This window comes from Lygodium microphyllum, chromosome 10, assembly GCF_053477565.2.
Source record: "Lygodium microphyllum isolate KBCC chromosome 10, Lygodium_microphyllum_v1.1.10, whole genome shotgun sequence".
Lineage (NCBI taxonomy): Eukaryota > Viridiplantae > Streptophyta > Polypodiopsida > Schizaeales > Lygodiaceae > Lygodium > Lygodium microphyllum.
The window spans coordinates 74,341,620-74,351,646 of record NC_141144.1 but is presented as its reverse complement, the minus strand read 5'-3'; positions in this window follow the sequence as shown (position 1 = coordinate 74,351,646).

Here is a 10,027-nt window from a genome sequence, read left to right as displayed (position 1 = left end):
AAAAACCAGACCTGGGTCTAAACCCTAATCCAGGAAGCCATAGCCAAAGCTTCAAATTTTGACATTTTTTCACAGTTTCTTCTCACTGAAGTCATCAACAATTATCACTAACCAATACTCTTTGACGTTCATTACAGTTCTGGAAGTACTTGAGGAAGCTCAGAAGTCATCCACGAAGTTTGTGAGAGAAAGTAGATCAAGTACCGACTAGTATCCATTAATACTCAACTAGTGTCAATTTGACATTGATTCTCTTGTGTCTCTTGACACATTAAAATACAATATATATATTTTTAGCAAGATGGCAGAGCTTGAGAAAATAGCTAAATTCAATGATGAAGGATTTCATGCTTGGAAGGAGAAGACCATGTATCACCTGATGCGAAAGGACTTGTGGGACATGTTTGAAGATGATGCAGATAGCAAGGGGGAAGATGATGAAGATGGATTTGTTGAAGAAGACCAGCTCAAAACAAAAGAATGGAAGAAAATGAATAACAAGGCACTAGGCATCATTGCCTGGGGACTAAGTGATGATGCACTACATCATATATCTAGCATTAGAAATGCTAGAACCGCTTGGGAGGAACTTGACAGAATGTTTGGTACCTAAGCAAAGAACTCAAACGTAAAATTACTCATGCAGTTTTATAAAATAGATATCAAAGACAGTGCTTCTATGACCACACACATTAACAAGTTCAAGAGCCTGAAAACCCATCTTGCAACTCTTAAGAAGAATATTAATGAAGATGAAGCAATAGCCGTACTGCTTGCAAGTGTAAACAATGATCCATATGAGAACCTTGTGTCCACTCTAAGTAATGTTCCCAATCTCTCACTCAAAGATATTGAGCACTCATTGCTTGATGGAGAAAGAAAATTTAAAAGCAAAGATGTAAAAGAGACCAGCTCAAGGGAAAATCTCCTATACATCAAAGGAGCTGCTGGACCCAAAGGAAGAGGTCGAGGATTCAACACTGACAACAGAAGTCGGATGCAATGTCATTATTGTGGTAAGACTGGCCATATTGCTAGTGAGTGTTTTCACAAGAAAAGAGCACAGCATATGAAGAATGACCACCACCAAGGTCAATTCATGAATGAAGAAGAAGAAAAAGATTCTTCCGCTACCTATAAATGGATTTTCCTTCACAAACTAATGTGAAAAGAATTGTGAATTTACCAATAAGGAGGAACATTAATCTAAATGCATTCTTATCAATATTATGAACAATATAAAATATCCCATAATACCTTGGAGCTAAATTTAATTTTGGATACCTTTTAATGTATTTTAACCTCCTCTTTTCAATTTGAGTCATAGTGCACAACTTCAATAAGTGAATTATAGTCTCAAACTATTTCTAGATATTTAGGTCATTAGGAATCATTGCATTTTATCACTGTCCTCTTGTAGAATTTTGGCATGGATAGTGGTTAGAGCGTCAATTATTGGGATACCAATGGCTAGAAAATTTCTTGCAATTGACTTTCTAAACAAGTCACTAATATCTCCATACAAATGGGAGAGAACAAAAAGCAAGATTTTTGAGTGAGCATTTCTGGGAAACCTCAATTTCTTATTCCACATTGTCCACTTACTCCAACCCTAGATATTTCCACCTCCACCACCTGGTACCATTGTCAGCAATGCCACCATGGCTACCTCCACCACCACTACCACCACTTGTTCGTTCGCTTCCTTCTTTCTCCACATGCTGCAATCTAGCTCAAATGCATAGGGCTTTTGAAGCGCATATCACAAGCTTTCTCTCCTTTTTTTTTTTTTGAAAATAATCAAGTATCTATCTCCACAGAGAAAAAAACCAAGTTGTCCCAGAAACCCTAACTGCATACTCCATAGCTAGAAACTTGAAATCTTGGCATCCTTGTTATTTTCTCATTGCCATCATCAATAGTGATTTTGATCACTCTGACATTATCTCTAAAGTCTATTGCAGATCTAGAAGTATGCAAGAAAGCTCAAAACCTCATTCTCAGCACTTGTAATGATTTAAAGCCCTATAGATCAAATCCATTTGTAAGTCTCAATTTTAAAAGGATATGAAAGGGAGCGACGGATCGAAGGTTGTACTCGAGAGCTATGGCGGGAGAGCAAGAGCAAGAAAGGGAGAGACTAGAAATGGGAACTCCAACAGTCACAATGTGTGACCGGGCCTTCCTTTATTCAAACTGTCACTAACAACAATCACAATGTGTGGACCGGGCCTTCCTTTATTCAAACTGTCACTAAAAGAATAAATAATAAAGTGACGGTGACGGGCGCCCGCCACGTGCAGTGTGCAGTGGTTGTGATTGTCAGTGTAGTAATACACGAGCGGCTAGGCAGAGATGCCTTTACCCCAACAACCACCCACTTAAAGGCGAATCTGCCCCAGTGAGGAGTGAAAAGAAAAAGAAAAAAGATAGTACAACATATACACATGTACAACAGGATGAGGAAAGACGTCATCTCATCCCACGCCCATCAACCTCCTCAGGAAGGCAAAGCGCTCTGTAGAGAGGCTTTTCATGAGAAAATCTGTAGGATTCTGGTCAATCAAGATCTTGACAAGATCAACAGACTTGTTCGCATGGAAGACCGGATTCTTGGCTAACTGAATAGCACTCATAGAATTTGAATGTAGTGTAGGGATAGCATCAATACCAAGGTCAGCAATTAAATGACCCAACCAAATGGCCTCCTTGCAAGCCTCAGTGGTGGCTGCAACATACTCGGCCTCTGTAATAGAAAGGGTTGTGCATTTCTACACCCTGGACATCCAAGAAACAGCACCTCCAGCATAGGTGAATACATAGCCGGAAGTGGACTTCCTACTATCTGCATGTCCTACATAATCAGAGTCAGTGTACCCCATGACTCCTGTATCCTAGCTGCCATAGCATATGCACATATCTGCATTGCCCTTCAGGTACCTCATGATACCCTTCATGGCATCCCAATGCTTCTTGCCAAGTGTAGCCATATAGCGTGCCACAACACCAACTGCAAAGGCAATATCTAGACGAGTGGCTATCATGGCATACATAAGACAGCCCACCACGGATGCATATGGAATCTTGGCCATCTCGGCCTTCTGCTCTTCTATCTGCGGACAATCAGCCTGTGATACCTTCACATAAGAAGGCAATGGACAGCCAATAGGCTTTACGTCTTGCATGCGAAAGCGCTCAAGGACTTTATGAATATACTCCCTCTATGACAAGTAGAGGAGTCCCTGATGCCTATCGCGTGTAATGCGCATACCAAGTATGTGAGCGGCTTGTCCCAAATCTTTCATTTCAAAGCTCTTCTTGAGCTGAGCCTTAAGAGCATCTAGCTCATCATGAGCTTTCCCTGCTATCAACATATCATCCACATAGAGTAAAGACACGGATCCATAGGACTCCGGCTGTAGCCCTGTGACTGCATAAAGGCATCAAACTTATGATACCACTCCCTAGGTGCCTGTTTCAAGCCATAAAGACTTTTCTTCAATTTCCACACTAGGTGCTCCCTGCCTCCATATAAATCTCATCATGCAAGTCCCCATGTAAGAAAGCCGTCTTGACATCCATCTGGTATAAATCCAAGTCAAGCTAAGCAACCAAAGCCAAGACTAAGCGCGGGGTGGTCATCTTAACCACAGGAGAAAAGACCTTGTCAAAGTCCACACCATGCTCCTGTTTAAAACCCTTTGCTACCAATCTATCCTTATATGCCAGCTTGGGGTGTCCAGGGGTACTTTTTAGCTTGTACACCCACTTGCATGGCAAAGCCTTCTTGCCCGTAGACAAGGAAACCAAATCCCAAGTGTCATTCTTATGCAGGGAGTCTATCTCAAACTGCATAGCCCTCTCCCAGGAGTGACTGTCACCCTTGTGCATAGCCTCATCATAAGTGAAAGACTCTCCTACATCTGTAACCAAGACATAATGCATTGAGGGCTGAAATCTATCAGGTGGACGTATATCTCTAGTAGACTGTCTCACCGCAGGCTCTGTTGCCTGCCTAGCTACCTCTCCAACACCCTAACCGTGAGCATCTACTACAGCTATAGGCTGTCCAACTGGCTGTGCGGGAGCTCTCGGCTCCTCCTGAAATATGACCCTGCGGATCTCAACAACTCTCTCAGGCTGCCTATGCATTTTGTCTTCATGGAAGACTACATCATGACTGTGGATGACTTTCCGCACTTGCAGATCCTAGAGTTGGTAACCCATCTCGCCTGCATCCCCATAACCAAGGAAAATGCATTTGACACTCTTGGGATCTAGCTTACTTCTCTTGTCCCTGGTCACATGGCAAAATGCCTCACATCCAAAGACACGGAGATGCGCATAAGAGGGAGGTTTTCCAGTCCATACCTCCTCTGCAACCTGGAAATCCAAACCGCTAGAGGGTGATCTGTTTATGACATGCACAGCTGTACTAACTGCCTCAGCCCAAAAGCTTTGTGGTAGGCCTGCATGACTAAGCATACTACGTACACGCTCCTGGATGGTTCTATTCATCCGCTTAGCCAAACCATTCTGGGGAGGGGTGTAGGGGCAGTCAACTGACGCTTAATACCCCTCTCATCACATAACTGCTCAAAAGCACATGAGATATACTCACCCCCATTATCTATCCTTAGACATTTTAGCCTATACCCAGAGTGGTTCTCAACCAATGCAATCCATCTCTGAAACACAACCAAGACATCGGATTTCAGCTTAATGGGATAAGACCAAACTTTTCGTGAAAAATCATCTATCAACGTAACAAAATACTTTGCACCACCCATAGACTGACAAGGCATGGGCCCATAGACATCCGAATGTACCAATGCCAAGGGCTCACTCATGCGTGGCCTACCAGACTTCTTATGTGTAGACCTAGTCTGCCTGCCATAAAGATAATACTCACATGAATCAAAACATGCATAATCAAGGGGCGGTAAGTACTGCAAACCAGAAAGCATTTTCATTCCCTTCAAAGACATATGGCCCAAATGGGCATGCCAAAGAGATACATGTGGGATAGAACCCACAGACAAAACATGATCAAGGGAAGAAGCTGATACAATCAAGGGGTAGAGACTGCCAGCCTTGGCACCTCTCGCAATCACAAGTCTGCCACGAGTGATCTTCCATGCAGAGTCTCCAAAAGATATATGATAACCTACGTCATCAAGCTGTCTAGCTGACACGAGACTGCGTGTCAAAGCAGGTACATGACGTACATCCTACATAACAAAACTGCTACCAGAAGGAAACTGCAGCCTAACATCACCAATACCCACAATATCAAGAGAGCTGTAATCACCCAAGCGCACAGTACCCGAAACAGTACGGTATGAATGAAACCACTCTCGGCAAGGTGTCACATGAAAGGATGCACCTGAGTCCAAGAGCCAATACTGTGCATGCATAGAGTGTATCTCTGTCATCTGCAAAGCACTAGAAGAAGCTGCAAGGATATAATCATCATCTGTTCTTCCTCAAAGACATTATAGTGAACATGTTCTGTGAGAGACAATACAATAGTGGACTTGCATAACTCATCAAGCTCAAGCCATTCCTTATCTGGCATAGTTGCAAGCGGATGCTCGCTTAACCTCAAAGGTTTGATCTGCGATTTCTCCATCAACACCTGTCAAATTTGGCTCTTCCAATAAGAGTAATTCGTACCATCAAGCTTAGTGATGTTGAAAATAGCATGATCAGTGCGAACTCGCCATAATGCAGGCTGGAAGACTGTAGACAGTTTAAAACTACTTGCTGTTTACTGCAGAAAATGACCAAAAAATCACCAAAATCAAGGAAAAATAGCGAGGAAAGTGGAACCAAAGCTGCTGCCCACCAATTACTAGTGAAAGTACATCATTTCAGAGTGTTTTACCATGAAAAACCCATGTTAGTCCATACATATATGCTTGCTGTAATAAATTTCAGATTTCAGTAAAAGAGAGCTAACATTGCCAAAATCGGATCCCAAGGCAATCAGATATTGCCAAGACCAAAGCCGACATCATGCGGGCATAGCATAAGCATATGATGGTCGATAAGCATGAATCCAATACCCAAGTATGTCATACAAACATCTGCCAGTGAATAGGCACACCCCCCAGTCAATGGGGCAAAGTGTTCCTGCCACTTCCAAAACTTGACACAAGTAGGTGTCAGTTCACAAAGATACGAATCCAAAACTAAGACTTAGCTCATAAGCATATAGTGAACCAAGACATATGATGTATATTCCCAAAAGGTAAGAAGTCCCAAAGTCTCAAGTGTCTGTAACTGCTCAATGGCATGTAATGGCTCAATGCATAAAAGTACCCCCTGCTCAATGTCTGATAAGCATTCAAGAATGCTCCCACTGGCACAAAAGTCTTATATACGAGCTCAAGAGCTCAAGCCAAGGAAAGACACAGTGCCAATGACATAATTCCAAACAATACATCAATAGTACATCCCGAACATGTAGGTGATAGGGCATCCGTATGTAGCATCCGTAAGTATGTAAGACATCAAATACATCCCAATCCAAACTCTGACAAGCCAAGTAACATCCAATACTACTCCAGATAATCTAAAATGCATCCAAGGTGGAGCTTCAATGAGCACTCAAGCTCAACGTATGCATAGGGTAATCAACCGTGACATGAGCATCAAGCCGTAGGCAACGGGTATGCATAAACCCAAGAAACATCACTGTCAAAGATATACCAATGTCAATAAGTGCGGGCTGAAATAAGCTCAAGCTTCCAAAAGCATCCGGATTCAATGACAAGCTCAAAGTCGTCCCTCGATGATCAATACATCATAGCATAACCCAAGATATACATCCGGAACCAATAGACATATGTCCAAGCATGAAAGATAGCTTCAGTCCAAGAGTATTCAGCATGCATTTACTATTATAAACTATGTATTTTCAGCCCCAAAATCAAGCCAAAATCATAGCATTACATGTAGCTTCAATCCCCCAATCAATCGGGATGCAATAGGCATAAAACCGGTTATGTAGTCATGCCCAAACAAGCATAGGCATACAAATACATGCTGTCTCAGACCTGAAATCTGTTGCAAAAGATTTTTTCATCAGAATTTGGCAAATCCGACATCACCATCGCGTCCGGAACGTACCAAAACCCCAACTTAGACTCTTACCTTGCCTAAATCAGGTTCCGAATGCCCAAGATATGACAAAAAGAGTGATTTTTGGGCCAGATTTTGAAACATACGCAAAAAAAACGTGAGCAAGCTGGGCGGGTCTGCTATCCCACATGTCAACAATGGGGCCTAAAGGGGGCACAAATGAGGGCCAAAGAAGGCCTACACCAAGCCTCAGCAAGCCTTGATAGGCTGGAAGGAAGATCTAGGTGAAGGAAGCTCCAAGAGGTGTGAACTATGGCTGCCCACAACTTGTTTACAGCTTGTGAGACCTGAGAACTAAAGTAAAACTTGAAAAAAATGATCAAATACCTCTTATGTAATGCCCTAAAGGTGCCCAACAATGCCGAGAAGGTGCTCGGGAAGCTGGGGAGTGACAGGAGCTCGAAGGAGTCGGATATGGCTGCTGGGAAGGAGACCCAATGCAAGTAGGGAGTTGATGGGATGCAGAGAATGCCATGAACCAAGCTCAAGAGTCGGAAAGCAAAGCTCTGATACCAGTTGAAAGGGAGCGACGGATCGAAGGTTGGACTCGAGAGCTATGGCGAGAGAGCAAGAGCAAGAAAGGGAGAGACTAGAAATGGGAACTCCAACAGTCACAATGTGTGACCGGGCCTTCCTTTATTCAAACTGTCACTAAAAGAATAAAGAATAAAGTGACGGTGACGGGGTGCCCGCCACGTGCAGTGTGCAGTGGCAGTGACTCTCAGTGTACTAATACACGGGCGGCTAGGCAGAGGTGTCAAGAATCGCGTGGTGGGGGGAGTTGCTCAAGATGCTGCGCCGAACACACACAGAATGCACAAGGAGAAGCTCACTCAAGAGACAAGAAGAGAGATGGAGGCCAAAACGTTTTCTTGTTGGTTTCTTCTTCTTCTTCCACACTCTTTACAATGTACACAAAGTATAGATAAGATGCAACATAAAGGAAAGTGGCCTACTAAGTCAAACAATGCATAACCTACTACACTAGTCGACTGGCACTATAACTATGCCAGCTGTAAATAGGTGTAACAACCTGAATATAATAAGTAATGAGTCAGTGGCTATGTGTGAGTCATAATGACCACCGACGTGCTAAGTGTAGACGTGTGGACCCATCTAACCAGGTGGTCCATCATCAATGTTCGCATGTGTTGAGCTTGTCATCTCAACAAGAGGCGCCTTTATCCCCAACAGGATAGACACTGCGCGAGTATTCTCGTAGTAAGACCTCCTTTTAAGACGATTGAACTGGAGTAGATAGCAAAGTTTAATGGTAAAGGCTTTCACTCATGGAAGGAGAAAACCATGTACCATCTCATGAGGAAAGACCTCTAGGATCTCTTTGAGGAAGATGATGCAAATGACAAGAAAGAAGATGCTAAAGAGGAAGATACTGCAGAAGACCAGCCTAAAACAAAGGCATGGAATAAGATAAACAACAAAGCTCTAGGTATTATTGCTTGGGGTCTATCAGATGATGTATTACACCACATCTCTAGCATCAGGGATGCAAAGAAAGCATGGGAAGAACTTGATAGGATCTTTGGTACACAAGCAAAGAACTCAAAGGTAAAATTACTTATGTAGTTTTATAAGTTGGATGTAAAATATAGTTCATCTATGCCTGTACACATCAATAAGTTCAAGATCCTTAAAACTCAGCTAGCAACTCTTAAAAAGAACATTGATGAGGATGAGGTAATAGTAGTGCTACTTGCTAGTGCTAATCATGAACCATATGAGAATCTTGTGTCCACACTAAGTAATGTTCTCAGTCTCTCACTCAAAGACATTGAGCACTCACTGCTTGATGGAGAAAGAAAATTTCAAAGCAAGGATGTAAAAGAAACCAACTCAAGGGATAACCTCTTGTACACCAAGGGTACTTATGCAGCAAAAGGACGTGGTCGAGGATTCACCACCAATAGCAACAAGGACCAAATTATTTGTCATTACTATGGCAAGGTTGGCCATGTAGCCAATGAATGTTTCCACAAGAAGAGAGCACAATAGGTGCAAGATGATCACCATCAAGGTCAGTTTATGAATGAAGGAGAAGAAGAAGAAGATGCTTTGCCACCATCAAAAACTCTGACAGATTATTCTAAAGAAAATTTCATTGTATATTTCCCATAGTGATATTTTCTTTTCCTTAGAGGATCTATATTGAAAAAAAAACCATTGCCAAAAATATAAAATTTCAAGCTTGACTTGACTAGGTTGCCCATGAGCTAGTCTCCCGGGCCATGTCATCATGTAGGGGGGCAAAGGCCAGCAAGTGTAGGAATTCATAATTTGAGGGGGGGTGTTGGAAAATATGTCAAATGATGTATGATGCATGATGAGGAGACTTGTATCCCATATGCACAATGAGACATTCTAATGTTTGTGGACATATGCCCTATTAGTCGCTAGGTGGGGTAAAGCATTTCGTTACTTTCACTAATGATTACTCCCATACGATCTCTAGGCATTCCCTATAAAGTAGAAATCAAATGTATTGGCTACGTTTCAATGTTGGCTTACTCTCGTTGAGAACCAATCTAGGTTTAGGCCAAAATTCCTATGATTTGACAATAGGGATGAGTATGTATCTAAATCCTTTGAGTAGTTTTGTGATGAGAAGGGTATTAGTTGACCACCCCGTATACCCAACCCCAGAATGGTATGGTTGAGCACATGAACAATTCAAGAGAGAGTCAGTTTAGCCATGCCAGTTTATTATAACATTTCTAGGTAAAGGCAATTACTGCTCTTGTACATTTGATTACTAGAACTCCATGTACTACTATTGACCATCATGTTTCAAAGAAGATAGGTTCTGAAAAATCTCCATCATATGCTCATTTGCAGATATTTGATTGTGACGCTGTTTGCCATG